Source organism: Lissotriton helveticus, chromosome 6 (genome assembly GCF_964261635.1).
Source record: "Lissotriton helveticus chromosome 6, aLisHel1.1, whole genome shotgun sequence".
Taxonomy (NCBI): domain Eukaryota; kingdom Metazoa; phylum Chordata; class Amphibia; order Caudata; family Salamandridae; genus Lissotriton; species Lissotriton helveticus.
In genome coordinates, this window is record NC_136067.1 from 112,228,081 (window position 1) to 112,255,928 (window position 27,848).

Genomic DNA, 27,848 nt, shown 5'->3' on the forward strand with positions numbered 1-27,848 from the left:
TAATACAGTATTTCTCTTACATGGAGACATAAAGGCTAGACCATGACGGAAACTATTGATGCTATTCAGTAGCTTAGGAATGCAGAGAAGGAGGGCTGGACTGATAACTAGAATCATAACATACTCTTGGCAGACTAGGAGGCAGAGCCAGGCCGAGCCGGGCACTGCGAGGCATGAAAGTAAGCTAAGGGTCAGGGATACAGGTGGGGGCTGTATCGCTCCTCGGAGAGGGTTCAGGAGACAGGAGCTGAATCTGAGTCCGGGCCCTTTTGAGGCCTAGAAACTGAGACTTTTCAATGAATTAACGTGCACACTGTAAAATGTGGCAACGTAGCTTTACATAGGCCTGATATTCGTTGTATTCACGATAACTGGAAACTGGCATACTAGAGATGGACACAACTGTAATTGCGTCTTTAATCGATCAGAGGGGAATACATACATATTGATCATGCACATATGACATAACATGGGGAACACGTAGGCACATATAACATGGCAAAATTTACTTTTCCACATTTCAGCACATAACTCTCAGGAATAGTGTGGGCCTAGCAGTCCAAGACTTTGTCAGGGAAGGAGTTGGATACAGGGGTGAACACAGGCCTACAACTCCAAACACGTGCAGTAGCAGCAATAAATTATTGTCCAGCCAAATGCTCACTTTTATTATAAAAGAAGTGTGTTATTTTGCGACTAACATCACAAAGGCATATAAAACCTTCAATAACCATTACACAACCCCGCCCCCACCAGAGGGGTCAGGGCTCCAGTGTTTCTTAGGCAGTTCCCTGTCTCCCTCTCCCTCCTTGCTCTAGTGATAATGGTTATTTCCCATTCACTGTAGGCAACATCCAGGTAAGTCCCACTAGTAGTCCTAGTCTTAAAAGTTCACTCTGACTCTGTATTAAAGTCAAAAGAGTTCCAGCGCCAAAGTCTATCTAGCAAGCAAGTTCCCCCAGGCCAACTGACCTGAACTCAGGATTTCCCGCACCTGCAGGATCAGAGCGACTAGATTCCCTGAGTGTACCCATCCCAGGGTACTGGAGTGGCTGGTTCAGGTCAGTTCACTGCACAAGGCTCACGCGGGCTGGCTCTGCATTCCTCGAGTTCCTCACATGTGGTCGTGCATCTGCAACCTTCTGGCAGGGTAAGTTTATGTTCTGACGCACGGGGTTGCCGGTCCCTCACTGCGCACGGGCTCCTGCCCGATCGGCATAGTGATTATCCCAATTCACTTTGCGGCTGCTCCTCCTGGAATACGGGGTCGTCGACTCCGCACTGCACACGTGGGATGACCTGTTGGCACAGCGATGGCCAGGGCTCACTTTATGGCAGCCCTCCCCTGGCATACGAGGGTGGCCTGCTTTGTCTTGCACACAGGCATTGATCCGATCGGTGCAACAGCTGTCTCTTCGCACCTCGTTAGGGAGTCCACTGGACAGGATTCCCCACTGGACCTCTCTCCCTCCAATGGTGTCCTCCTCCTCAAAGGGTACACAGGTCTTGGCAAGCAGGCAGGCTCTGGAGCTCCAGGGCAGGTGTCTTGGATTGCCTGGGTGCTGTCCCCTCACCCAGCTGGGAGATTAGCAGGCACTGGTCTCTAGTTCTGGTCACAGGCAGAAGTCTTTCAGTGCTTCTCCTCCTTGTTCAGCCCGACTGGCTGCTTGACAGTTGACAATTTCTTGGGTCTGAAGCTCCCTTTCTTATAGTCCATTTCGAGACCAAACACGATTCAGAGTCTGTGTCTTCGAAGTTTATGTTGGGGTCTGCTCCCTTTTGAAGTGCCTACACCTTTGCCCTCTCCCTCTTGAAAGAAGTCTGACCCAGTAGGAGAGACTCCAAAGCTGATATCCCCACAACACAGGCAATGGGAGTGACTAGAGTTCACACCTGAATGTCAGCCACAGTGATTTGTGTATCTGTGAAAGACATCTAGCCACTGATTCCCTACCTTTGAATGATCCCCAGGCGCCATACAGGATCCAGAAATCTTTCTACAGCAGTACCTCTGTGCGCCAGTAGAGGGCGTCGGACAACTCCGTAATGACGACGTCTGTGAGAAGTTGGCCTGGTATATGATGTCCACTATTCTAGTAAGACACCTTGCACCAGTCCAAACAACCCTTATTGATGGTAGGTTGTAAAGTCAACTTTATAGAAAGCTTTCCTAGTGGTAGCTTTGGAGAGCAGCCTTCAGGCTAAGACTTAGAGGTGAGTTAAGCAAGTTGTTTTACCAATTATAATCTCTTGAATGATCAAATGAAAGCACACCACACTAGGTATATATCAAATATATATGTATTTAATCGAAACGCAACCCCTCTGGTCTCTTTATGAGGTCAGAGGTAAAAGTACAATACAAGGAACGTAATCAGCATACGATAAGTTGCACAGTATACATTATGCCCTAGGGGCCTCACAAACCATATACTAGAATAGTGGTATAAGAACCACGTGAGGCATAGAAAGCAGGCCTAGGGCCTGTGGAATCGCTGGGGCTACCTAGAACCACCAAAGGTTAGGATGCAGGAGGCCCACGGGAGACGCGTGCAGTGTCTAAACCCAGGCACGGGTTACCATTGAATTTCTATGGAGAACGAACAAGTTACAAATTACAGTTTAAGGACACTTCGAGGTTAACTACGATGGAACCCTTTTAGACTAGGACACTCCAAGAGTCAAGACCCACGGGAGCACCATAGTAGTCGTGTTACCTCACCCAGGGAAGCCGGGTGCATAGGTGTCTTTTGGTGTCGGGTTTCGTCGTCGATTCCAATGGAGAGCTGCGAAGAAGTGCTGCAGGCGACCAGAGGAAAAGCGTCCGGGTGGATCCAAGGGTGGATCGAAGATCTGAAGAACCTGAAAGCAAAAGGGATAGAGTCTGGGTCACTTGCCAGTGACCAGGATGGCGACAGGAAGATGCCAGACGATGTCTGGTGATTTCAGGTGAAAGAGGTGAAGCTTGTCTCTTCAGCCACGTGGTCCAGGAGGCGTAGACGATGACCTGGAGCTAGATTCGAGCTGTCCCACGAAGGATCTAGTTGACTGCGGTGTCGGAATCCGGATTGGACCCAACAAGCCTTGGCAAACACAATCCATGCAGGATGTTGAGATGGGCTTCGTTGCAGACCAGCAAGGTCTGAGGAACTTCTCCTTTGCAGGGAAGATGGAGCAAGCCTGGAGCAACCAGGAAAGCAAAGTAAATCAAAGGTTAGCCTTTGATGGGGCTCACTAGCCAACGGACTAGGAACCGCGAAGGCACGTCGAGCTGAAATGCACAAAGCGGGCCCACAGGACACTTGTGGAGCGTGGGCCTCTGAGCTTCGGTGCAAAAGGTGCTCGGGGCTGGGGCTTCAAACACCCCAATGCACAACTTCGGGATACCTCGGGAAGTAGATGCAGCTTGCAAAATGCGAGATGTCGAGGAGTTCCGGTCCCAAGTCTCTCGTGTCCGCTACGGGTCTCAGCTTTGCTGGGAGCTCGGGTCAGCGTCCGAGATGTCTGGAAGTCTGTGACCTGTGTCACAGCTTCTTCGGGATCTGGCAGGAGCCTCGAAAATGCAGACTGTCAAAGATGAAGTTGGTGCCTGTTTGAACAGGGTGGTCACTCCTTGATCACAAGGGAAATTTCTTCCGTCTTCCAGTCGATATGGAATGCCGAAGGTCCAAGATATATGTTGCAGACTTTCATCCAGGGTAATCTAAAGTCCTAGGGACTGGGGTTCTATCTTTATAGTAAAAATAGGGGATGGACTAACTCTAGGGTCCCACCTATGGGAGGACCTGGGGAGGGGGTGGTTACACCCCTTCGTCCAGTTTCGCGCCAGAGCTGGGGCAGAGTGCCCTAGCAACCGGTTTGAACGGGGAAATGCATGGAGCACCTTGTGTGCCCCAGGCAGTGTCTGAAAAGCATTCACTGAATGCAACCCATCCTGCCCCAATACACTAAAGCCTGTCTGGGGAGGTGCCAGCACCTCCTTGGACAGGAAACCTATTGTCCAGGCCTCCCCTGCTGGAGTTTTGTCCAGCAGCAGGAGGGCAGACTCGTGTCTGTGGCAGCAGCATCCATTTTGTAATGCTGAGGCTGTGTTTAACTTTAACCGGGTAAACCAGTAACTAAATGTCTTCTCCCTCTAGAAGGGTGGAATGCTACCCCCGCCGTCAGTACTGGCGGGCGGGTAGTATTCCAAAGTGTTTGACACCTTACACAACATGTTTTGATAAAGCCAAACCAAAGTTAGCATTAATGCAAGGATTATAATGCACTTAAGAGTATATGGTATGGCTATATCATAGAACAGCTATAAGGAGATGGTTCTGAAAGCTGCAGAGGGGCTCAGCTCATGCTAGGACACCCTCTCACACAAAACCAAGCACTCTGCCTCCAGGATTGTCAAGGCCTGCCATAGGAGTGACTTATAGGTTAATATGTGTCTATATACATATATAGGTATACTATATCCCAGTAAGGGGTGATTACACCACCTAACCCAGGCTGCAGGAGCAGACCTGTGGTGTCAGTTTGGAAGGCTAACCAGGGGTGGCACAATACATGCTGCAGCCCCTGGTAGGCCTAGGGTGCAGCATATACAGGGGCTCACAAGGGTGACCCAGTAACCAATCTGGTATGTACCTAAAGTACATGGTATCAATTTAGAGAGAGTACAGCTAGGCTGTGGGCCTGATTGGCAGGGCCACAACCATACTAAAGTCGAAAAACCAGTGAAGCACAGCAAAAAGTAGGGGTAACCATAGGAAGCAGACCCTACTCTCCTACACAACCCAACCCTCCCCAACGCAGGGACATTAAACTAACTTTGACCAGTTGAGTCTTTATGTTCTAAGTGAAAATATCTGGAGAGTCCATCTGCATTGGCATGGTTACTCACAGGTCTATGTTCCACTGTATAGTCCATCCCCTATAGAGAAATGGACCACCTGAGTAGTTTGGGATGTTTACCTTTCATCTGTTTTAGCCATAAGAGGGGATTATGATCTGTCTGAACTATGAAGTGAGTACCAAACAAGTATGGTCTCAACTTCTTCAGAGCCCAAACCACAGCAAAGGCCTCCTTCTCAATAGCTGACCAACGTTTCTCTCTAGGGGTCAGCCTTCTGCTAATAAAAGCTACTGGATGGTCCTGACCTTCTTCATTCAATTGTGATAGCATAGCCCCTACCCCCAACTCAGAAGCATCTGTTTGAACAATGAATTCTTTGGAGTAGGTAGGACTTTTCAGAATTGGTGCAGTGCACATGGTCTGCTTCAGGTCATCAAATGCCTTTTGACAGCTGACTGTCCACTGAATTTTCTTAGGGATTTTCTTAGAAGTTAAGGCATTCAGGGGTGTTACAATGGAACCATACCCCTTGACAAATCTCCTATAGTACCCACTAAGGCCCAAGAAAACTCTGACCTGAGTCTGGGTGGTTGGAGCAACCCAGTCCATTATGGTCAGTATTTTGCTCTGCAATGGTTGAATCTGGCCTCCACCTACAAGGTGGCCCAGGTACACAACCTGATTCTGCCCTATCTGGCACTTAGTAGCCTTGATAGTTAGGCCTGCCTTCTGCAGGGTCAGGTGATCTTCCCAGGTGGAGCTAAAGACAGCAATATCATCAAGATAAGCTGCACAGTACAATACAATACAATACAATAACAACTTTATTCGGTAGTTTTGTAAAAACACCATAAAAGTTCAAAGAGAAGAAAAGACAGTTACAATTTTATCAGAAAAGTTTAAAAAAAAAAGCAGTTAAATATACATTTTGTTTGGAAGAAAACTTATTAAAAGTAGCAAGTGCGTGCAATTTTCCTATTATCTCAGTTCCTTCATTAATGTGAAATAACAGTGTTGTTCATACTTATAAATTTTTGCGATGGCGTATGCAGAATTTAAGATAAAATACGATCGCTTTTGCATAATTTTCATTTTCAAGGTGCTGTAATGCTAGGTGCGCTGGGCGACATTGTCGAAGGCCCCAGAACTTCAAAATAGGCAATATCCAACGTCTACGGGGCTCAGTAAAAAATTTGCAGAACAGCATTGTGTGTATCGTTGATTGTAAGGACACCGAGTCACAGGGGCACATAGGAAGTGTGGATGTCCAACCATTTTGCTCTGGAAATGCAACTAGTAAATGGAACAAGTCAAGTCTAAAACGGGTAAGCAGCATTCTTTCAAACTGTGTTATGTTAAAATTCAAGTAAGGTTCAACAGTAAACACAGTCTGGACTAATATGGAGTGTTGGACAGATGGTTTATGGACTTCAGTTAATCAGCGTAGCTGACGTAGGTGAATTAGACACTCCCTCTTTAGGTTCTTTTTTGGAATTTCCTTTATCAGCGATGGAGAATCAAAGTACTTCCTGTATCCAAGATCTGTAAGTAGCGCTTTGACATATGACAGCCATTTGATTTTCTTAGAGTAGTCTAGCGTTAAAATGTCTTGAATAATCGCCCTGGTCAAATGGCATTGCTCGGTAACCCATATTCTGCGCCACAGCATTATTGGTTGCAGTTTTATAATGTCTGTAATGTAATCAATGCCCAACTCGGTGTGGCAGGCGTAGGTGGAACAAGTTTTAGGCACCGCCAACAAATATCTAAGGAAAGAGTTCTCTATTCTTTGAATTGTATCCACGTTTGTAAAGCCCCAAATCCCCGCCCCATATGTTGCTGTGCTTACACATTTTGAGTTGTATATTTGAACTAGTTCTTTGATTGGTCGCTGCCCCAATCTCTGCGAGAAAGTTTTTAGCGAGGATGTCTCTCGGAGGAATACCAATTTTCTTGCGTTGATAGCTGGAGTCCATTTGAATTTTTCGTCAATGACGATCCCTAAATAGGGGTAGGTTTTGGTCCTATCCAGATGTTCACCCTGTGCCAGTAGCTTCCTATATTTTGCATTTCTTTTCTCCCCTGCGTGCATTATGTAAGTTTTTTTTGGATTTAGTTTCAGATTTAGACTTGCCATAAAGTCACAGTATCTATTCAAGGCCATTTGTAGTTCGTTTGGTGTTCTTGCTAAAATAACAGCATCGTCGGCATATAGGAGTGCTGGTATCTGCCGGCGAGCTGTTAGCGGGAGGTCCCTGCTGCCTTGTAGCATGGCAGCCTCCAAGCCATTCGTGTAGAGGGTGAATAAAAAGGGGGCCAATACGCACCCCTGCCTGACCCCCTTTTCCACCCTAAAGGGGTTAGTGAGCTCACCCTTTGTCCCGAATCTTACCCTACCTGTGGTGCCTGTGTACAATTCACGGAGAAAATCCACAATTGGCGTAGGAGCTCCCATTTTCAAGATTGTACCCCACAGCGTTGAGTGTGTCACACAGTCGAACGCTGCGGAGAGATCGACGTATGCCATGTGGAGTGAGGACCCTTTAGCTTCCAGATATTTGCCCGCCAGTAGGGACAAGTTTAGGGCCTGATCAACTGTTCCTAGTCCCTCCCGGAAACCGTATTGTAAGTCTGAGATGATTTTGTGGTCGGTAGCCCACTCCTGGAGGCGGTCAAGGAGTATTCGTCCTGCCATCTTGCCTAATGAATCCAGGAGAGAGATCGGCCTGTAGCATGTTGGACTATTTCGATCTCCTTTCTTAAAAATAGGTACCAACGTTGACGTTTTCCAAGACTCCAATATACCTACTTCAGTGGTGGCGTTCAGGACGTTAGTTAGTAGAGGGGTCCAGAGATCTGGAAGGTGTTTAAAAACGTCAACAGGAACACCATCCGGGCCTGGGGCTTTAGCTGATTTTGAGGATTTTAAGGCTTTTTGGACCTCTTCATGGGAAAAGTGAAGATTTAAAGGATAGGCAATATGTGACAGAGATTCAGGCTGGTCTGTGTCTTCAGTCGAATCTTTCGCAAAGACTTTAGTAAAATGGGTCACCCATTCGTGTTGACTTATAGCTACATCAATTGATGGAGAATTATTTTTCTCTGTTAGAAATGGGGAACGAACTACCTGCCAGAACAAGGCACTATTATTTAGTTCCGAGCTTTGGATCAATTTTAACCATAGTTCCGCTTTTACTTCTTTTTTCCTGTTGTTTAAGGCGGCTATATACTCCTTTCTGAGTCTGATGATTTCGACTCTGTCCCTATGATCACTATTCAGAGCTTCCCTTAAGCGTGTAGATGCTTTGGTGCATGCTGAATTGAACCAACCTTTCTTTGAGTGGGGCCTTTGTTTGTGCCTCCTGGTTAGTTCTTTTTGTATACTTGTTGTAATTGTCAGGAAGCTTACTATGATTTCGCTTGGTTGTATGTTAAAGTCCAAGCAATTTATAATATCCTTTTGGTTATTTACGACTATTTTTTTGGTTGTTGCTTCTTTGTCAATATTGCCCCACTTCAGTGTAAAACCATTCAGAGAACCTAGTTCTAAATCACTTTGGTTTAGAGCGGTCAGAATGTCATATGGTTTGTTCGTTATTGTTTCGGCAAGAACCATAATGATGGGAAAGTGGTCGCTTAGAGGATTGCTAGGGACCTTGAAGTCTTCTACGGTGAATCCTATAGGTGGTGAGATCAGTATAAAATCAATTAGGCTTACTAGACCTCTTCCGTTGAACGTGGGCTGAAATTGGACAGGTAGAGTCTTTATTTCATTAGCGAAACTTAGTTCTAGTTCAGCCATGATTTCGTTCATTGTTTCCCCCACATTAGAATGCGAAAAGTGCGTAAGGTTTGTATCAGCCTCATCACTAATACCACACTTATTGTTATCGCTATTGCTACATAGATGAAGATTAAAATCTCCTCCCCAGATTATTGTGCATGTTTTTTTAATATGTTTAGTTCGTTGCTCTTGTAATGTTACAGAGATCTCTGGGAGTAGAGTACTCATATCAGAGTGAGAGAGGTTATTATAAAAGTTTATAATGATGTATAGTCTTTGTTTGGTGACCTTTACCACTATAATCTGATAATTTGTGTCTAATCTTAAGGGGATTATCTCATCCACGGGAAGGGTGTTTTTAATATAAGTAGCTAAGCCTCCGCTATTTCTGCCAGAAGTTGATTTCTTCGCAGGTGACCAGAAGGTTTTAAAGCCCAGTATGTGTATTGGCCTTATGGCCCACGTCTCCTGTAGGCAGATACAACCGCTCAAATTGATCTGGCTCAGGAAATTGTGGTCATTCTTCTTTGCGGGAAGACCTGCGATGTTCCAGAAAGTAAAATGGATCTGGAAAGTATCTAAAATGGGATCAACAGAGTTGCCTATGTTAGCCAATCGTTCAGTGGCTTCCCGATTAATTGGGGGCAGTGTTACAACTGGCATAACTTCTTGATTAATTTTTGAACAATTGGGATTACTGGAAGTTAGAGGCAGGTGCGTTAGAGGTGTTTTGGGGATAGGGCATAAATTAAGCGATGGGGTCTGCTCCGACTTGTCTGCTTGTGAGAATTCCCTGATGGAATAAGAATTGGGAAGTCAATCGTTAAAATCTAAGCCTGAGAGGGCATTAAATCTATTGAATGTAGGGATATTAAAAGGAGTAGCTAGTAGAGGGGCTGCTTGTCTCCATCGATTATCTCCATTCTCTTGCTGCAAGATTTCAGAGAGATAAGGATGAGTAGGTGGCGGTATAGGCGTTTGACTTTGATGCCACTGTACCGAGCCTGTTGGATATAGGAACTTAGAATTCTGGTAGGAAATAGGAGGGTAGGAAATGGAGGGATAAGATCTTTCTAAGAAAGGATTCATAGAGGTAGTCGGAATATTATTGTTTGTATTTAGTAGGTGCCTGTAGAAGTAGCCCAATGGGAGGAGGGTTGTGTTGAATTCCCATGAGGAGGGTGGGGGTGCCTTAGGTAGTGTCTTTTCGGCCCACTGGGGATTTCTGAAGGTAATAACGACACAGTCCCCCTCGAATTTTTTACGTAGGGGGCCTATCCAACCTACTCTTTGCGTATGGGAAATTTCCCCAGCACATTCTATCGGAAAATTACAGTTCAAACTTAACCAATGGAGTACCTTGTTTTTCAGGGATGATGTTGTTTCACTCTGTTCTTGTTTAAGTGTTGGTACATTTACCAATACAAGGACGTAGGCTCCGCATTCGGGTGGAAGGGTGATGCGTGCCGGGATCTGTCTAGACCTATATGGTTGTTCGTATGGTATCTTTGGTTGCTGGGACTTTGCAGTAGACTGATTAAGTTGTGTGGGTTTCTGCGTTGATTTCTGTGGTCCTTTTTGAGATGGTACGTGTATGCTCGCCGGTTGTGCATCAGCTAATTGGGTGTTTGTGTTAGAAATAAGTGATGTAGTATTGGACATTGAAGATTTGTTTACAACTACTGTGCTATTGCTTTGGGGATTCTGTTTCGGAAGAGTTATTAGCGTAGGTATAGGTTTCTTTACTGTGGCTGCCTTAGGATGGGTGGTAATCGTGGGAGCCAAGGAGGCTAGGGTGGTAGTAGGTGATGTCAGATGCCTAGTATTATTGATTAGTCTTGCCATCTGTTTTTCGATGTTGTTTAGGGTTCGCTCTATTGGTGTTAATTGAGTTTTTATAAGGTCCTTAATTATATCTAATACTTGTGAATTGAGCTCAAAATAATTTGAGTTGACAGCACCGTGACCCCTGTGAACGCCGTCAGACGATGCAGCTGAAACAGAGGGGTCATCCGCATTGACCATTGATAGATGACTTACGTTGTTCCGGTAGTTATTGCAGGGCGCTTTTTTTGACCTTATACGCTTTGGTAAAGTTTTTTGCTTAATCTTATTCTTGACTGATGGTCTTGTGTTGTCTTGGTTAAGATGAGCGCCCTCCCTTGTCTCCTTGTCGGTTTTTAATGGAGAAACTGCTATTAAAAGTGGGGACTCGGTTAAAGATTGTGGCCCAGTCAAGGTTAGCGGGAGAATTTGGGTGATTTGAGTGGGACTAATCACCAAAGTAGGTGTTTTTTCAAGGTCGCCCAGGGTGTCTTCTCCGAGTGATAGATGGGTAACAGATAGGTCTACACTCGTTGGAATGGTATGAAGTTCAGCGCGGATTTCTCGCAATAATGGGACATTTGTTTCCTGATGGGTGGGTGTTTTGGCTAGGGCAATAAGGCCCATTGAGGATCTTCTTGCGGCTGCTAGGTCCTGAGAGACACATCTTTCTAGGAGTACGATCCCCTGATTGATCGCGTCGTTAGCTTTATTGATAAATTGGTCGATCGGCCCAATTATCGGACCCACTCCTTGTGCCGTCTTGTTTCTCATTGCCCTGGTTGTCATAGTGGCGCTGTAGCACAGATGTAATCTTGGGTATTATAATCAAATCGGGACCAAGATGCAATATAGATAGCAATGTGTAAATGGGGATGAAAATGGATTGGCCCAGACCAGACTTGCCCAGGCTTGAACGGGCTTAAACGGGCCCGCCCTTTGCCCGGGCTTCGCCCCGCGCGCGTCCCGCGATGCGCGTTGCTGGCCTCGTTTAAATCAGTATGGAGTGAAAGGGGGCGTGGCACTGGGAGGGGGCGCGGCTCACGCGGGAAGAGGAAACAGCTGGTGGACTTAACGCTGTTCCTCGCAGTCCCGGGGCCGCGCCTCTCACCTCCTCTGCGGCCTCGCGAAGGCTTCCTCCTCCCTCTGATGGCACGATGGTTTGGGCAGATGAAAGCTACTACTGTAGCATAAAGCAGGTTGCAAGGGAACACTCGGTAAGAGCCTCAATACGAGCTGCACAGTAGTCTTCTAGGCCTGTGAGGACTTTGTTCACCATCCTTTAAAATGTGGCAGGTGCATTCTTCAGACCATAGGGCATTACTACAAACTGATAATGTCCATTAGGGGTTGAGAATGCTGTTTTGGCTTTGCATCAGCTAGCCTGATCTGCCAGTAGCCAGCTGTTAGATCAAATGTACTCAGAAACTTGGCTGGGGCCAAAATGTTTATGAGCTCATCTGCTCTTGGTATTGGATGGGCATCTGTCTTAGTGACAGCTGTGAGAAGTTAGCCTGGCATATGATGTCCACTATTCTAGTGGGCACCTTGCACCAGTCTAAACGACCCTTATTGATGGTGGTTGTAAAGTCAACCTTATAAACAAGATATCCTAGTGGTAGCATGGACCAGCAGTCATAACCTAAGACTTCAGAGAGCATGTTAAGCAAGCTGTTTTACCAATTATAATCCCTTGAATACCAAATGAAAGGACACCACACAAGGCATATATCAAATATATGTGTATTTATTTCTAACACAACCCCTCTGCTCTCTTTATGAGATCAGAGATCGAAGTACATCACAAGTTACTCAATTAGCATACTGTAAGTTGCACAAATACAGTTATGCCCTAGGGGCCTCACAAACCATATACTAAGCAAGTGGTATAAGAACCACTACAGAAATAGTGAGTAGGCCCAGGGCCTAGGAAATCGCTGGGGCTACACTAAACAACCAAAGGTTAGGAAGCAGGAGACCCACGGGAGGGAGACACTTGCAGTGTCTAAACACAGTCGCGAGTTACCATTGACTTATAATGGAGAACGAAGAAGTTACAAAGTTACTGTTTAAAGGCACTTTCGGATGGACTACGACGAAACCCCTTTAGACTAGGACACTTCGAGAGTCAAGACCCACGTGAGCACCGGAGTACTCATGTTACCTCACCCAGGGAAGCGGGGTGCATAGGTGCCTTTTGGTGTCTGGTTTCGTCGATGCTTTCAATGGAGATCTGCAAAAGAAGTGCTGCAGGCGGCCAGAGGAAGAGTGTTTGGGTGGATCGAAGAACTGTAGAACCTGAAAGCAGAGGTGACAGAGTCTGGGTCACTAGCCAGTGACCAGGAAGGAACCAGGCGATGTTGCGATGATCTCAGGTGAAGAGGTGAAGCTTGTCTTTGCAGCCACGAGGACCAGGAGGTGTCGACGACGACCAGGAGCTGGATTCGAGCTGTCCCACGAAGGATCTAGTTGATTGTAGTGTCGGTATCCGGACTGGACCCAACAAGCCTTGGCAAACGCAATCCACGCAGGAAGTGAAGATTGGCTTCGGAGCAGACCAGCAAGGTCTGAGGAGTTTCTCCTTTGCAGGGAAGCTGGAGCAAGCCTGGAGCAACCAGGAAAGCAGTTTGGTTTCAAAGGTTTGTCTTCAGGGGGCTCACTAGCCAGTGGGCTAGCAACCGGGAAGACGCGTTGAGCTGAAATGCAAGAGTGGGCCCCACGCGGCACTCGTGGAGTGTTGAGGGCTGAGCTTCGGTGCAAATTGCGCTCGGCTCTAGGGCTTCTCGTACCCCAATTCACAACTGCGAGTTACCTCGGGAGTCGATGCAGTTAGCAAAATGCAGGATGTCCAGGGTGTCCGGTCCCACGTCTCTCGTGTCCGCCACGGGTTTCAGCTTTGCTGTGGATGTGGGTCGGAGTCAGAAAAGTTCCTGTGTCGCTGAGTCTTCGGGTTCCAGCGGGAGCGTCGACAAAGCAGACCGGAAAGTTACTGGTGGTGCCTGTTTGCACAGGGTGGTCACTCCTTGACCACAAGGGAGATGTCTTCAGTCTTCTAGTCGGAATAGAATGTCGAAGGTCCACGAGTTTCGTATCAGAGTTTCATTCCAGGGTAATCTAAAGTCCTGGGGACACAGCACCTATCTTTATACTAAGAAAATGGGCTGGATTACCTGCTGGGCCCCTCCTATGGGTGGACCTGGGAAGGGGGTGGTTACACCCCTTTCCCTTTGTCCAGTTTCGCGCCAGAGCGGGGCTGGAGTGCCCCAGCAACTGGTTTGAACCGGGCTATGCATGGAGCACCTTGTGTGCCCCAGGTAGTGTCTGGAAAAGCATCTTTCCATTCAACCCACCCTGCCCCAATACACTACAGGCTGTCTGGGGAGGGGGGGGGGGGGGTGGGCGGTAGTATTCCAAAGTGTTTGACACCCTACACGGCATGTTTTGATAAAGCCAAACCGAAGTTAGCATTAACCGCGAGGATTATAATACACGTAAGAGTATATGGTATGGCTATATCATAGTAAAGCTATAAGGAGATGCTTCCGAAAGCTGCAGAGGGGCTCAGCTCATGCTAGGGCACCCTCTCACATAAAACCAAGCACTCTGCCTCCAGGATTGTCGAGGCCTACCATAGGAGTGACTTATAGGTGCCTATGTGTCTATATATGTGGGTAGATATAGATATACTATATCTAAGTAAGGGGTCATTACACCACCTTACCCAAGCGGAGTCATCAGCTTGTGGTGTCAGTTTAGATGGCCAGCCAGGGGTGGCATAATACATGCTGCAGCCCCTGGTAGGCCTTGGATGCACCTATGCCCTGGGTACCTATGGTACGCTATACAGGGGCTCACAGAGGATACCCAATACCCAATCTGGTATGTACCTAAAGTACATGGAGTCCATTTTATAGGGAGAGCAGATAGCCTGGGGCCCTGAATAGCAGGATCCCAGGCCAACTAAGTCGAAAACCAGCAAAACACTAGGCAAAAAGTTGGGGTAACCAAATAGTCAGATATCCACCTTCCTACAACATTGAGACCTCTGTAGTCTACACAAAACCTCATCTCTCTCTTACCACCCTGGTGTGAGGTTTGGGCATTAGGACTACCGGACTAGCCCAAGGGCTATCTGACGGTTCAGTCACTCCCAATTTCAACATTTTCTGGACTTCTGCCCTGATACAGTCCCTTGCATGATCAGGTTGCCTGCAAACCTTATTTTTAATAGGCAGACTGTCCCCACTGTCCACTTCATGAGTGCACCAGGTAGTCTGACTTGGAGTCAGGGAAAACATATGTCTGTACTGCTGCAGAACTTGTCTGCAGTCAGCCTGCTGCTGATCAGTGATGCTGCCTGCCAAGGCTACACCATCTACTGATCCATCATCAGGGTTCTGAGAGAGCAGGTCTGGGAGAGGGTCACTCTCTTCCTCCTGTCCTTCATCAGTAGCCATGAGCAAGCCCATGTCTGCCCTGTCAACATATGGTTTCAGTCTGTTGACATGAAGCACCCTATAGGGGCTCCTGGGAGATCCAAGATCTACCAAATAGGTAACCACTCCCTTCTTGTCAACAATAGTGTGGGGTCCACTTCACTTGTCTTGGAGAGCTGCTGAGGCTACAGGCTCCAACACCCACACTTTCTGTCCTGGCTGGTGAACAGTCAGTACAGCCTTTTGCCCATGCCAGTCCTTTTTCAAATTCCTGGCTACCCTCAAGGTTTTTAATTGCCTTTTTCATGTACTCTGCCATCCTGGAGCGGAGACCAAGTACATAGTCCACAATGTCTTGTTTGGGAAGTTTGAGAGGTAACTCCCATCCTTCCTTCACCAGACAAAGTGGTCCTCTTACAGGATGCCCAAACAGAAGTTCAAAAGGGCTGTAGCCAACCTCCTTCTGAGGAACCTCCCTGTATGCAAACAAAAGGAAGGGTAGCAGGATATCCCATCTCCGCCTGAACTTTTCTGGGAGACCTTTAATCATACCCTTTAAGGTCTTGTTGAACCTTTCAACTAGACCATTGCATTGTGGGTTATAGGGTGTGGAGAACTTATAGTTCACTCCACACTCCTTCCACATTGCAGTCAAGTAACTAGACATAAAGTTTGCATCTCTCTCTGATACAACCTCCTTAGGGAAACCCACTCTTGAGAAAACTCCCACAAGGGCTCTTGCCACAACAGGTGCTGTAGTGGTCCTAAGTGGTATAGCTTCTGGGACCTGGTGGCATGATCCACTACCACCAGGATAAACCTGTGCCCAGATGCTGTCTGAGGATCCATTGGTCCAACAATTTCAATCCCCACTCTTTCAAAGGGACCCCCCACCACAGGTAGTGGTATAAGGGGGGCCTTTGTAGTGCCACCGGCTTTTCACTGGCTTGGCAGGTTACACAGGAGCGACAAAACTCATTGGTGTCTTCTGACATGTGGGGCCAGTGAAAATGAGGGACAAGCCTGTCCCAAGTTTTGTTCTTGCCAAGATGTCCTGCTAAGGGAATATCATAGGCTAGTGTTAAAAGGAAACCCCTGAATGCCAAAGGTATGACCAACCTCCTGGAAGCACCAGGCTTGGGGTCTCTACCCTCTGCATACAGGAGTCCTTCATCCCAGTAAACTTTATGGGTACCTGTAGCATTCCCAGCAGCCTCAGCAGCAGCTTGCTGTCTGAGGGGTTCAAGAGAAGGGCAGTCCAACTGCCCCTGCCTCAGGTCTGCCCTGGAAGGTCCCCCTGTCGCAAGAAACTCAACCTGATCAGGTTCAAGTACTTCTAGGACAGTTCCTTCTTCTGGCTCATAATCAGCTTCCTCAGAAGGCTGATCCTCATCCTGAGGCGGGGGGCGGGGGGGAGGCACTGCCTTAACCCTACTGCTCCTTTCCTGGTAGGATACTGGTCCATTATTCCAGGATCCAGTGCCTGTTCAGTGTTAGACTTTTTGACCTGTGACCTAGTCACTGCGAGGACATGTGCTGAGAATCCTAACATTTCTGCATGAGTCCTAAACTCCACTTCAGACCAGGCTGAAGTCTCTAGGTCATTGCCAAGCAAACATTCTACAGGGAGGTCTGAACTAACAACAACCTTCTTAAGGCCAGTTACCCCTCCCCAGGAGAAATTAACAACTACCATACTATGTGTGGTAGTGACATTGTTAGCATTGGTCTCTAGGTAAGTTTCACCTAGTATGATCTGTCCAGGGTCCACAAAGTCAGGTATCACCATTGTGACACTGGCACCTCTGTCCCTGTAGGCCTGAGCCACTCTTTCATTGACAAAAGGAGTTTGTCTGTACTTGCCCAGGTTATTGGGACTCATAGTCGAGGACATATCTATGTCTCCATCACAGATCAAAAGAGCTTGGGTTGGTACTCTGACTAGGCCAGAGTCCATCCCAGTTCCCAGGGTTAACCCTACTACACCCTTCTGTTGAGAACCACCACTTGGAGCTAAACTAGGGGGAACAGTTGCCTTAGGGGCAATGGTGGCTGGAGCTGCCTCCTTCTTGGTGCAATCACTGGTCCAGTGAGTATTAACTTTACAAATCTTGCACCATGGTTTCTTTGGACCTTCTTTCTTTTTGGAAGATTGGGGACCCCCACCATTAGAAACTTTTTGAGGACCTTATGAAGACTTCTGGTCTTTAGTTTTCTCCCCACCCTTTTGGTCTTGTTTCTACTGGACCCCACCTTGGTTCTGTACCTTCTGCTTCACCCTGGTTCTGACTCATTTGTCTACCTTCTTTCCCAATTCTTGGGAAGAGGTCAGATCAGTCAATCAGGTGCTGATGCAAAAACTGGTTCTGACAGTTACTAAGAATCTGTTCTCTCATGATAAAATTATACAATCCTGTATAGTCACTCACTTTACTGCCCAGTAACCAGCCCTCCAGAGCCTTAGTAGCACAATCTACAAAGTCAGTCCAGTCCCAAGTCTCTGTCTTCTGGGTATCTCTGAACTGCAACCTATACTGTTCAGTGGTTAGGCCAAACCCATCTATTAGATTACTCTTCAGGACTTTTGTAATTGTCAGCATCCTCTTCTCTGTCTTTACCTTTGTCTGCAAAGGAGAGCCACAGGATTGCTGCCCACTGCTTTGGGGGTTCCTGCTGTACTTTGCAGGCCCTCTCCAGAGCAGTTATCCATTTGTGGATGTCATCCCCAGTCTGATAGGGCGGGACAATCTTGGTTAGGTTTGTTATGTTATGTTATGTTAAGTTATTTTGAGTCTTAAATAGCGCTCAGCTACTCCGAAGAATGTCCCGGCGCTAATGGTCATAAGACCTATCCCTACCGCTAGGGATATTGCTGCCACCAGGGGACTCCAGTCCACCTAATTTTCTCTCTCTTTCAAGAGCAAGGGTCTCCTTTTCTAAGGCAACCTCTTGCCTTCTGATCCTGAGCTTGCCTTCTTTCATTCTAGCGTCATGTTCCCACATCTCAGGAGAAGTTCTTCTCCTTTGGGAAGAGGCAGAGGACCCCACAGATGAACTAGAATGGTCAGAATCCACTGAAGGTGATCTTACCCTTCTAGGTTCACCAGTAGGCCTACGTGGGGGGATAGAAGGAGGCCTGATGTGGACCCCATCATCTCCAGGTTGCCCTATGTCTCCCAGGTTAGGTTCATTAACCACAACCTGGTCTTCATCCTCATCATCTTCAGAGTACAGGTGAGGAACCCCACTAGGATCTTCTTCTGATGATGGGTGGCCCCCCTCCCTACTACCTTGTGTATCTGGATCTGATGCTTTTGCTAAGTCATCTGCCACTAAGATATCTATCAGGTATTGGCTGGTGGGACTCTGTCCTTGCTTTAATTTTCTTATGGCACACAACCCTCTTAACTCTTGGTAAGAGAATATGTAATATGTAGAGGGCAGCCTCGGGCTGTCCTCTTGCCAAGGCACACTAGGCCCTGCTTTTAAAGTCATGACTAGTGAGGTGTGGTGTGTGCACCTACCTACACCTACTTGGTTTCCTACTAGAACCTCTCTAGGAGTTGTAGTCAGGGTGTGCTAAGCCCTTACCACCTACAACTTCTAGGTTCAGTAGAACCTATGTATTTTAAGCTTGATTTATATATACCTTCTGGTATATATGAGGTCTCTTTACGATCTCAGCATCTAAGAATCACATTCTCAAGGGACTCCTGGTTTATAGACCAGCGGGACCAGGGGCGCGTTTCACTGTTAGCTTGGTAGAGAATGTAATTCAGCCGGCTCTCAGATATGAGAGGTTCCTTCTGTTGGGAGACTTGAACCTCCACTTTGATGAGACTACCAATACAGAGGCGCAGGATATCAGGCAGGAACTGGCTGCACTCCAACTCACTCTGAAATCAGAGAAGCCCACCCACTGCCATGGCCATCTCCTGGACCCGATATTTGCCAACTGGGAGATGCTGCACATTGAGCCCCCTACACCTGTGGTATGGTCCAACCACTTTTTGATCTCTTTTAAGGCAGGAACACCTGCAATCCCTATCCCGAGCATGCAGGGAACAACGACCAGAAGTAGGAAATGGGCAAACTTCTCTACAGAGGCATTAAATAAGGACCTAAATCAGGGTGGCCCCCCAGGAGGTCGGGGAATTGAGGCAGCCTGCATGGCACTGGACAAACGCATCACGGAGGCACTGGACAGCACGGCGCCTCGGTCGAATAATGAACCGAGGAGGCAGTCCAAGCTCGCCCCATGGTTCGGGATGGAACTTCGGGGCAAGAAAGCGTATTGTAAATGTCTAGAGAGGCAATGGAGGAGAGGGTTCTTCGAGGAAGAAAGGGTGGCCTACAAAAGCATGTTGAAAGAATACCATGCCTTAATTAGGAAAACACGCAAATCCTATTATTGTTACAGGATAGAGGGAGCAGACAATTCAGCGAAGGAGCTGTTTTCCGTTTACAAAGAGATCTCCAATCTCTCTAGTATTACGGCTCCTGCGACTGGGTCAGTGGAGTCCTGTAATCGGATAGCAGAGTTCTTCTCACAAAAGGTAGAGATGATCTACTCCTCATTTCCGGCAACGGCCAGAGAAGGCCATTCGGGAGGTGATATCTCTACCAATGTGGCAAGCACGGACTGCCTCAAAATCTTTACTGTTCCTTCTCGGGAGGTCATTTGCTCCATAGCAGACTGTATCAAGTCAGGCTCCCCTAAAGACCCCGCAACACCTAAAACACTGAGAGGGAGTGTGGAGACTCTGGAGCCTTATATTAGATATTTACTAGAGGTCTCATTTGAGGAAGGCAGGGTTCCTAAAGCTTGGGAGGAGGCCGTGGTGCTCCCCCTGAAAAATAAACCTAATATCAGTATGGAGCAAATGGAGAATTTGTGCCCCATCTTACTTCTACCATACTTTTCCAAAATCACGGAGAAGGCTGTCAATAACCAGCTGACAGTCCACATTGAGGCCAACAGACTGCTCCATCCCACTCAATCGGGCTTCCGTGCATTCCACTCCACTGAGTCAGCATTGTTGTTAGCCACAGAAACCTTGCAGAAACTTGCTGATGAAGGCCACACGGCGGCACTGATCCTATTGGATCTCAGTGCCGCATTCGACACGGTAGCCCATCACACGCTATTACATTGTCTAAGGAGGGGAGGAGTAGTTGAGAGGGCATGGAAATGGCTGGAGTCCTTTTTGTCAGACCGTAGTTTCCAGGTGGCACAGGGCACTTTCCGATCTAACCCCATCTTCCTGAAACAGGGGGTGCCCCAGGGATCCAGCCTAAGCCCTACCCTCTTCAACTTATATGTAACTCCTGTGGCCGAGATTGTAGAAAAATTTGGGCTGGAAGTCGTGACATATGCAGATGACACGCAACTAGTGGTGGCCCTGACCCAGCCGAAGGAGCAGGCAGCTGACCATTTTCGATCATGTCTGCAGGAACTGGCGGCGTGGATGGCCAACAACTGTCTTAAATTGAACGGAAACAAGACAGAGGTCTTGATTGTGGGCAAAGCTCAGTCAGTGTGGACTTCGGCATGGTGGGTCCTTTACCTAATCCCAGCAATCAAGTGAGAAACCTAGGGGTGTGGATCGAAGATAAGATCTCATTCGACTACCACACCAAACGAGTGGCAGGCACATGCTTTGGCACGATGAGGGTTCTTAGGAAGACACTAGACTATCTGCCAGTGACAGCGAGGAAGACCATGGTCCATGCACTAATTACATCTAGGCTGGACTACAGCAATGTCCTATATTTGGGAGCCAGCGCCAGATGCTTACAGAGGTTGCAGTGCGTGCAAAACGCGGTGGCACGTCTAGTTCTGATGCTGCCCAAGAGAACCGCCTCCAAGAGAGCTCTGAGAACACTGCACTGGCTTCCAATCAGAGAACGTGTGGTATTCAAAGCACTCTGTGTTGGCCACCGTATCCTGCAAAGGAAAGGACCTTCCTACCTGCACAACCTGCTCACGCCATACCACCCGACCAGCCATCTGAGATCTAGCGGGACAGGGATGGTGTTGGCGCCTAAGTTCAGGAGAGTTAGAATGGGAGGTCACTCCTTTCGTGTCTTGGCTGCTCAGAAATGGAACAAACTCCCTCTGGAGCTCCGGCTGGAGAAATCAGAGATCAAGTTCCGTAAAGAGCTGAAAACATTCCTGTTCCCTAAAGAGTAGGGCCAGGCTCTGCTAGGGTATGTTCGAGTGGGCAGTATCAGCAGTTGATTGGTTTTAACGCAGCAGCCCATAGCGCGGGGGGACACTAGTACAGTGTAACCAGGCGCTCTATAAGTTTAAATAATAATAATAATACCTTTATGTGATTTTTCAAATGACACTCTCAAGATTATTTGGTAAAACAATGCAAGCTCTAATCCCACCGCTGCCACCAATATGAGAAGTTGGCCTGGTATATGATGTCCACTATTCTAGTGAGACACCTTGCACCAGTCCAAACAACCCTTATTGATGGTAGGTTGTAAAGTCAACCTTATAGAAAGCTTTCCTAGTGGTAGCAGTGGAGAACAGCCTTCAGGCTAAGACTTAGAGGCGAGTTAAGCAAGTTGTTTTACCAATTATAATCTCTTGAATGATCAAATGAAAGCACACCACACAAGGTATATATCAAATGTATATGTATTTAATCTAAACACAACCCCTCTGATCTCTTTATGAGGTCAGAGGTAAAAGTACAATACAAGGAACGTAATCGGCATACGATAAGTTGCACAGTATACGTTATGCCCTAGGGGCCTCACAAACCATATACTAGAATAGTGGTATGAGAACCACGTGAGGAATAGAAAGCAGGCCTAGGGCCTGTGGATTCGCTGGGGCTACCTAGAACCACCAAAGGTTAGGATGCAGGAGGCCCACGGTAGACGCGTGCGGTGTCTAAACACAATGGGGTTACCATTGACTTTCTATGGAGAACGAACAAGTTACAAATTTACAGTTTAAGGACACTTCGAAGTTAACTACAATGGAACCCTTTTGGACTAGGACACTTCGAGAGTCAAGACCCATGGGAGCACCATTGCACTCGTGTTACCTCGCCCAGGGAAGACGGGTGCATAGGTGTCTTTTGTCGGGTTTCGTCGTCAATTCAAATGGAGAGCTGCGAATAAGTGCTGCAGGCGACCAGTCGAAAAGTGTCCGGGTGGATCCAAGGGTGGATCGAAGATCTGAAGAACCTGAAAGCAGAAGGGACAGAGTCTGGGTGATGCCAGGCGATGTCGGGTGATTTCAGGTGAAAGAGGTGAAGCGTGTCTCTTCAGCCACATGGTCCAGGAGGCGTCGACAACGACCAGGAGCTGGATGCGAGCTGTCCCACGAAGGATCTAGTTGACTGCGGTTGACCCAACAAGCCTTGGCAAACGCAATCCAAGCAGGATGTCGAGACGGGCTTTGGTGCAGACCAGCAAGGTCTGAGGAACTTCTCCTTTGCAGAGAAGTTGGAGCAAGCCTGGAGCAACCAGGAAAGCAAAGTAAATCAAATGTTTGCCTTCGATGGGGCTCACTAGCCAACAGACTAGGAACCGCGATGGCGCGTCAAGCTGAAATGCACAAAGCGGGCCTACGGGATACTTGTGGAATGTGGGTCTCTGATCTTCGGTGCTAAAGGTACTCGGGGCTGGGGCTTCAAACACCCCATTGCACAACTTCGGGATACTTCTAGAAGTAGATGCAGCTTGTGAAATGCAGGATGTCCAGGAGTTCCAGTCCCACGTCTCTCGGGTCCGCTACTGGTCTCAGCTTTGCTGGGAGCTCGGGTCAGCGTCAGAGATCTCTGGAAGTCCGTGTCCTGTGTCGCAGATTCTTCGGGATCTGGGGGAGCCTCGAAAATGCAGACCGGCAAAGATGCAGTTGGTGCCTGTTTGAACAGGGTGGTCACTCCTTGACCACAAGGGAGATTGCTTCCATCTTCCAGTCGATATGGAATGCCGAAGGTCCAAGATATATGTTGCAGAGTTTCGTCCAGGGTAATCTAAATTCCTAGGGACTGGGGTTCTATCTTTATAGTAAAAATAGGGGATGGACTAACTCTAGGGTCCCACCTGTGGGAGGACCTTGGGAGGGGGTGATTACATCCCTTCCCCTTTGTCCAGTTTCGTGCCAGAGCGGGGGCAGAGTGCCCCAGTAACTGGTTTGAACAGGGAAATGCATGGAGCACTTTGTGTGCCCCAGGCAGTGTCTGAAAAGCATTCACTAAATGCAACCCACCCTGCCCCAATACACTAAAGCCTGTCTGGGGAGGTACCAGCACCTCCCTGGGCAGGAAACCTATTGTCCAGGCCTCCCCTTCCCGAGTTTCATCCAGCAGCAGGAGGGCAGACTCAGGTCTGTGGCAGCAGCATCCATTTTGTGATGCTGGGGCTCTGTTTAACTTTAACCGGGTAAACCAGTAACTACATGTCTTATCCCTCTAGAAGGGTGGAATACTACCCCCGCCGCCAGGACTGGTGGGGGGGGTATTATCCCAAAGTGTTTGACACCTTACATGGCATGTTTTGATAAAGCCAAACCAAAGTTAGCAGTAACCGCGAATATTATAATGCACTTAAGAGTATATGGTATGGCTATATCATAGAACAGCTATAAGGAGATGGTTCAGAAAGCTGCAGAGGGGCTCAGCTCATCCTAGGGCACCCTCTCACACAAATCCAAGCACTCTGCCTCCAGGATTGTCAAGGCCTGCCATAGGAGTGACTTATAGGTTAATATGTGTCTATATACATATACTGGTATAGGTATACTATATCCCAGTAAGGGGTGATTACACCACCTTACCCAGGCTGCAGGTGCAGACCTGTGGTGTCAGTTTGGAAGGCTAACCAGGGGTGGCACAATATATGCTGAAGCCCCTGGTAGGCCTAGGGTGCACCTATGCCCGGGGTACCTATGGTACCATATACAGGGGCTCACAAGGGTGACCCAGTAACCGATCTGGTATGTACCTAAAGTACATGGTATCAATTTAGAGAGAGTACAGCTAGGCTGTGGGCCTGATTAGCAGGGCCACAGCCATACTAAAGTCGAAAAACCAGTGAAGCACAGCAAAAAGTGGGGGTAACCATAGGAAGCAGACCCTATTCTCCTACAACATCCACCGAATGTGACGTTGTTAGTCCATATGAGCCCTCCCCTGGCTGGCTGACGTCAGTTTCTTCATTTCCGCGCTACCACGCAGATCCGGAAAGTGGCACCTCTGGCAATTTTTGGCTTCCCACGACTGAACTGTGTGCTTTTTTCTAGCTATCCTTACAAAGTCCCAAAGACTACAATGTTGACCTCACATCTTATTTGCATGTGGTGTCTAGGCGCGCACCCTTACTCCGCACAGTGCGGCTCGTGTCAACAGGTTAAATCATCAGCTTTGCAGGAGTGTCAAATTACGCTGTTAGTGGTGCTATGGTCGACAACCCCTCGTCTGTCGCGGTCCTCTTATTTCTCCAAGGACCGCTCGAGGGCCAGCTCCTGAAGTCCTTCGTCCTCGATGTCTCCTGGTTAGTCACGCCTTAGGTGGTCAGCGCCACAGCCTTGCCCAACTTTACAGCGTATGGGTGGTGTCCCTGCCTCGCCTCCTATTCCTCCGATTTTTTAGTCAGAGCGTGTGTCTGTCCCATGCCTTTCGGGTTTTCCCATTGCCCTGGTGACTGTGGCTGAGATGAGAGACTACTATCTTTCCCTTCACACCATTTTTAGTTCTCAGCCTCCCTCTGGTATGCTTCTCGACCTCAAGGAGGTCGGAGAGGCCTTGACTGACCACAAACCTGCAGTACCGCCCTCGTTGCCAGCGGGGCCCTCAGAACCCATGATCAACTCCATCTCTGCTCTGGTGCACAGAACTTCAGGGTTTCCACCTGTGATACCTGTCTTGGATCTGTCGACTTCGGCGTCGGCTGCACCAATTGCCCCTACATTGTCTCTACTCCCGACACTGAGGTGTCACCCTCTCAACGCCGGTTGAGATCAGCGTCAGTGGAGCAGTCCTGTTCGGGCTGCCTTCGGAGTAACCCCCTGCTATTTTCTCCTTTGCACACTGGTATTTTGGGGGTGTGGGTGATCACATGACTGAGCCTCCTCCAGAGTTTCATTAGGCTTCTGCCCTTGGTGACGCGAGTGGCCTTGATTTTTCCCACTTCTCTGGCCTGTTTTCTCCTCCTTGCCTCGCTTCAGATGCTAGCTTGGCTTTGACAGAGAGTTGATGTAGTTCCAGGGCTGCAACTTTTTTCTGTGCAAGTGGCCATTGATCCCCTACTTCGGGTGATTCAGCAGGGCCAGCCCTCATTGATTTTATGTTGGGTACCTGGATTAAACCCATGTCAAGGGCCTCATTGGACCAGTCTATAGCTCACAGGCACCATCTTGCCCCTGGAGACCTGCTCTGCCTTTCCTGACAGCCTGCTCTACACAACTTTGTGGTTCAGGCTGCTACGGTTTTTGGTACTTTGGTTAGGCATTGGTACAATTCCCAACGTCCCTCCGGACAGGGGGTCTAAAGGGCTGGAATGCTTTTTGTCAATAACTCTTTTCTGCTACCACTTCTGCTTTACTGTCCCTTAATATGGCTTGTGTTTTGGGACGTTTATCACATGCGTTGTGAGATTCGATCTCGCGCCTTATGCCCTCTGACCCTGATGACTCTCACTTAGTTGATCCAATATGACCATCAGGTGGCTACATTACTGATTCATTTTGAATTGAATTGAATTAAAACTTATATAGCGCAAAACTGCCACCCTGCGGGTATCCTGGTGCTAGGATTGACGAGTAGACACCATAAAACAGAATCAATTGTCAGTGAAAAGATCTAAAGATCACCCCTTGGAAATAGCCAAGTTTTCAGGCTCTTCCTAAAACAGGTCAAAGAGCTGGCCTGCCTAACGTTCAGAGTCAACTCATTCCATATGCACGAGGCAGTCACACCAAAGGTTCTGCCCCCCCCCCCCATCCGAGATCTCTTAAATCTGGTGGTTGTTATCAGATTTACATTCGAAGAGCGGAGCTGCCTCCCAGGATTATACCAAGTAAACATCTCCTGCAGGGGAACAGTGTGAGAAGTTGGCCTGGTATATGATGTTCACTATTCTAGTGACCACCTTGCACCAGTCCAAACAACCCTTACGGTGATGGTTGTAAGTCAACCTTATAGACCAGCTATCCTAGTGGTAGCGTGGACAGAACAGTCTTAGGCTAAAAGACTCTTGAGGGCGTGTAAAGCCAGCTGTTTTACCATATGTAACCCCTTGAATACCAAATGAAAGGACACCACACAGGATATATATAAAATATATATGTATTTATTTACTAACACACTCCTCTGAACTCTTTATGAGGTCAGAGGCAAAAGCACATAACAAGTTACTCTTAGGAACACTTTAAATAGCACACTTTACAGTTAGGTTCTAGGGGCGCGTAAAACCATATACTAAGTAAGTGGTATAAGAACCACGACTCTGGAAAAGGAAAGGCCTAGGGCCTGGAGAATCGCTGGGGCTACACTATCTGAACCTTAGGTTAGGAGGCCCACAGGCGGCGCGTGCAGTGTCAGTACACTCACGCGAGAGTCAATAGAAAGTCAATAGGAACTTAAAAGGTAAGTAATTGAAGATTTAGGACACTTCCGGTCTAACTAGGAATGTACAACTAACAAAACTAGACACTAGGATAGTCAATCCCTACATGAGCACCGAAGTACTCGCGTTACCTCACCCACGGGCTCCGGGTGCATAGGTGTCAAAGTGTGTCGGGTTTTCTCGTTGATTCCCATGGAGCCTTGGAAGAAGATGCTGCAGGCGACCAGGAGGAAGACGTCCGGGGGGATCCAAGGGTGGATCGGAGTTGAAGAAGACCTGAAAGCAGAGGGGACAGAGTCTAGGTCACTAGCCAGTGACCGGGTGGAACCAGGAAGGAACCAGATGTCGTCGAAGGAGCAATCAGTGCTGTCGTGAAGCTTGTCGTTGCAGCTACGCGGACCAGGAGGCGTCGAGGATGACCAGGTGCTGGTGAGGAGCTGTCCCACGAAGGTTCTCGCAGATGGAGGGGTCGACTTCAAGATCGGAGCCAACAAGTCTCAGCAAAGGCAACCCACGCAGGATACACAAAGAGCTTCTGGTGCAGACCAGGAGGGTCTGAGGTACTTCACCTTTTCAGGGAAGGAAGGGCCAGTCTGGAGCAACTAGACCAGCAATGGATTTTCAAAAGGATCGTCGTCACAGGGCTACTAGCCAACTGGCTAGCAACTGGGACAACGCGTCGAGCAGAACACAAGCAGAAGGGCCCTACGCAGATCTCGTGGAGTGTGGAGGGCTGATCTTCAGTGCAGGTGGAGCTCGGTGTCGGGTGTCTCAGTCCCCAGGGCACAGCTTCGAGGATGCCTCAGGAGCTGCGCTGTTAGCAAGTTGAAGACTTTCCAAGTTGCCTGGTTCCACGGGGTCCGACGCCTTTCACGGGGCTCAGCTGTGCTGGAGTGGTGCAGTGGGGTCAGAGAGGTCCGGGAGTCGAGGTCTTGTCAGGCTCTGTGCTCGGGTTCCGGCGGGAACGGGGACAAAGCAAGCCGTCGAGTTGCTGGATGGTGCCTGGTTGCCCAGGGTGGTCACTCCTTGGCCACAAGGGAGATTATTCAGTCTTCAGCTCAGGTGAATGTCGAAGGGTCCAGAGTTTCGTTTCAAGTCGATCCCAGGATTAATCTAAAGTCTCCTGGGTCAGCTCCTACCTTTATACAACTAAAGGGAGCTGGTCTACATTCTAGGTCCCTCCTGTGGGTGGGACCAGGAAGGGGGGTTTGTTACACCCCCTCTCCTTTGTCCAGTTTTGCACCAGAGCTGGGGCTGGAGTGCCCCAGCACCGGTTTGAACTGGACTATGCATGGAGCACCTAGTGTGCCTCAGGCAGTGTCTCAATCTATTCAGCCCTCCCTGTCCCAATACACAAAGTCCTGTC

At 48.2% G+C, this 27,848-nt stretch overlaps 1 protein-coding gene across 2 annotated transcripts in view; it reads left to right on the forward strand.

The window, feature by feature from the left end:
• The window catches only part of LOC144762304 (exportin-5-like), a 2,548,278-nt gene that overhangs the window by 2,313,052 nt on the left and 207,378 nt on the right, over positions 1-27,848 (forward strand). The gene's annotated exons all lie outside the window — the stretch shown is intronic.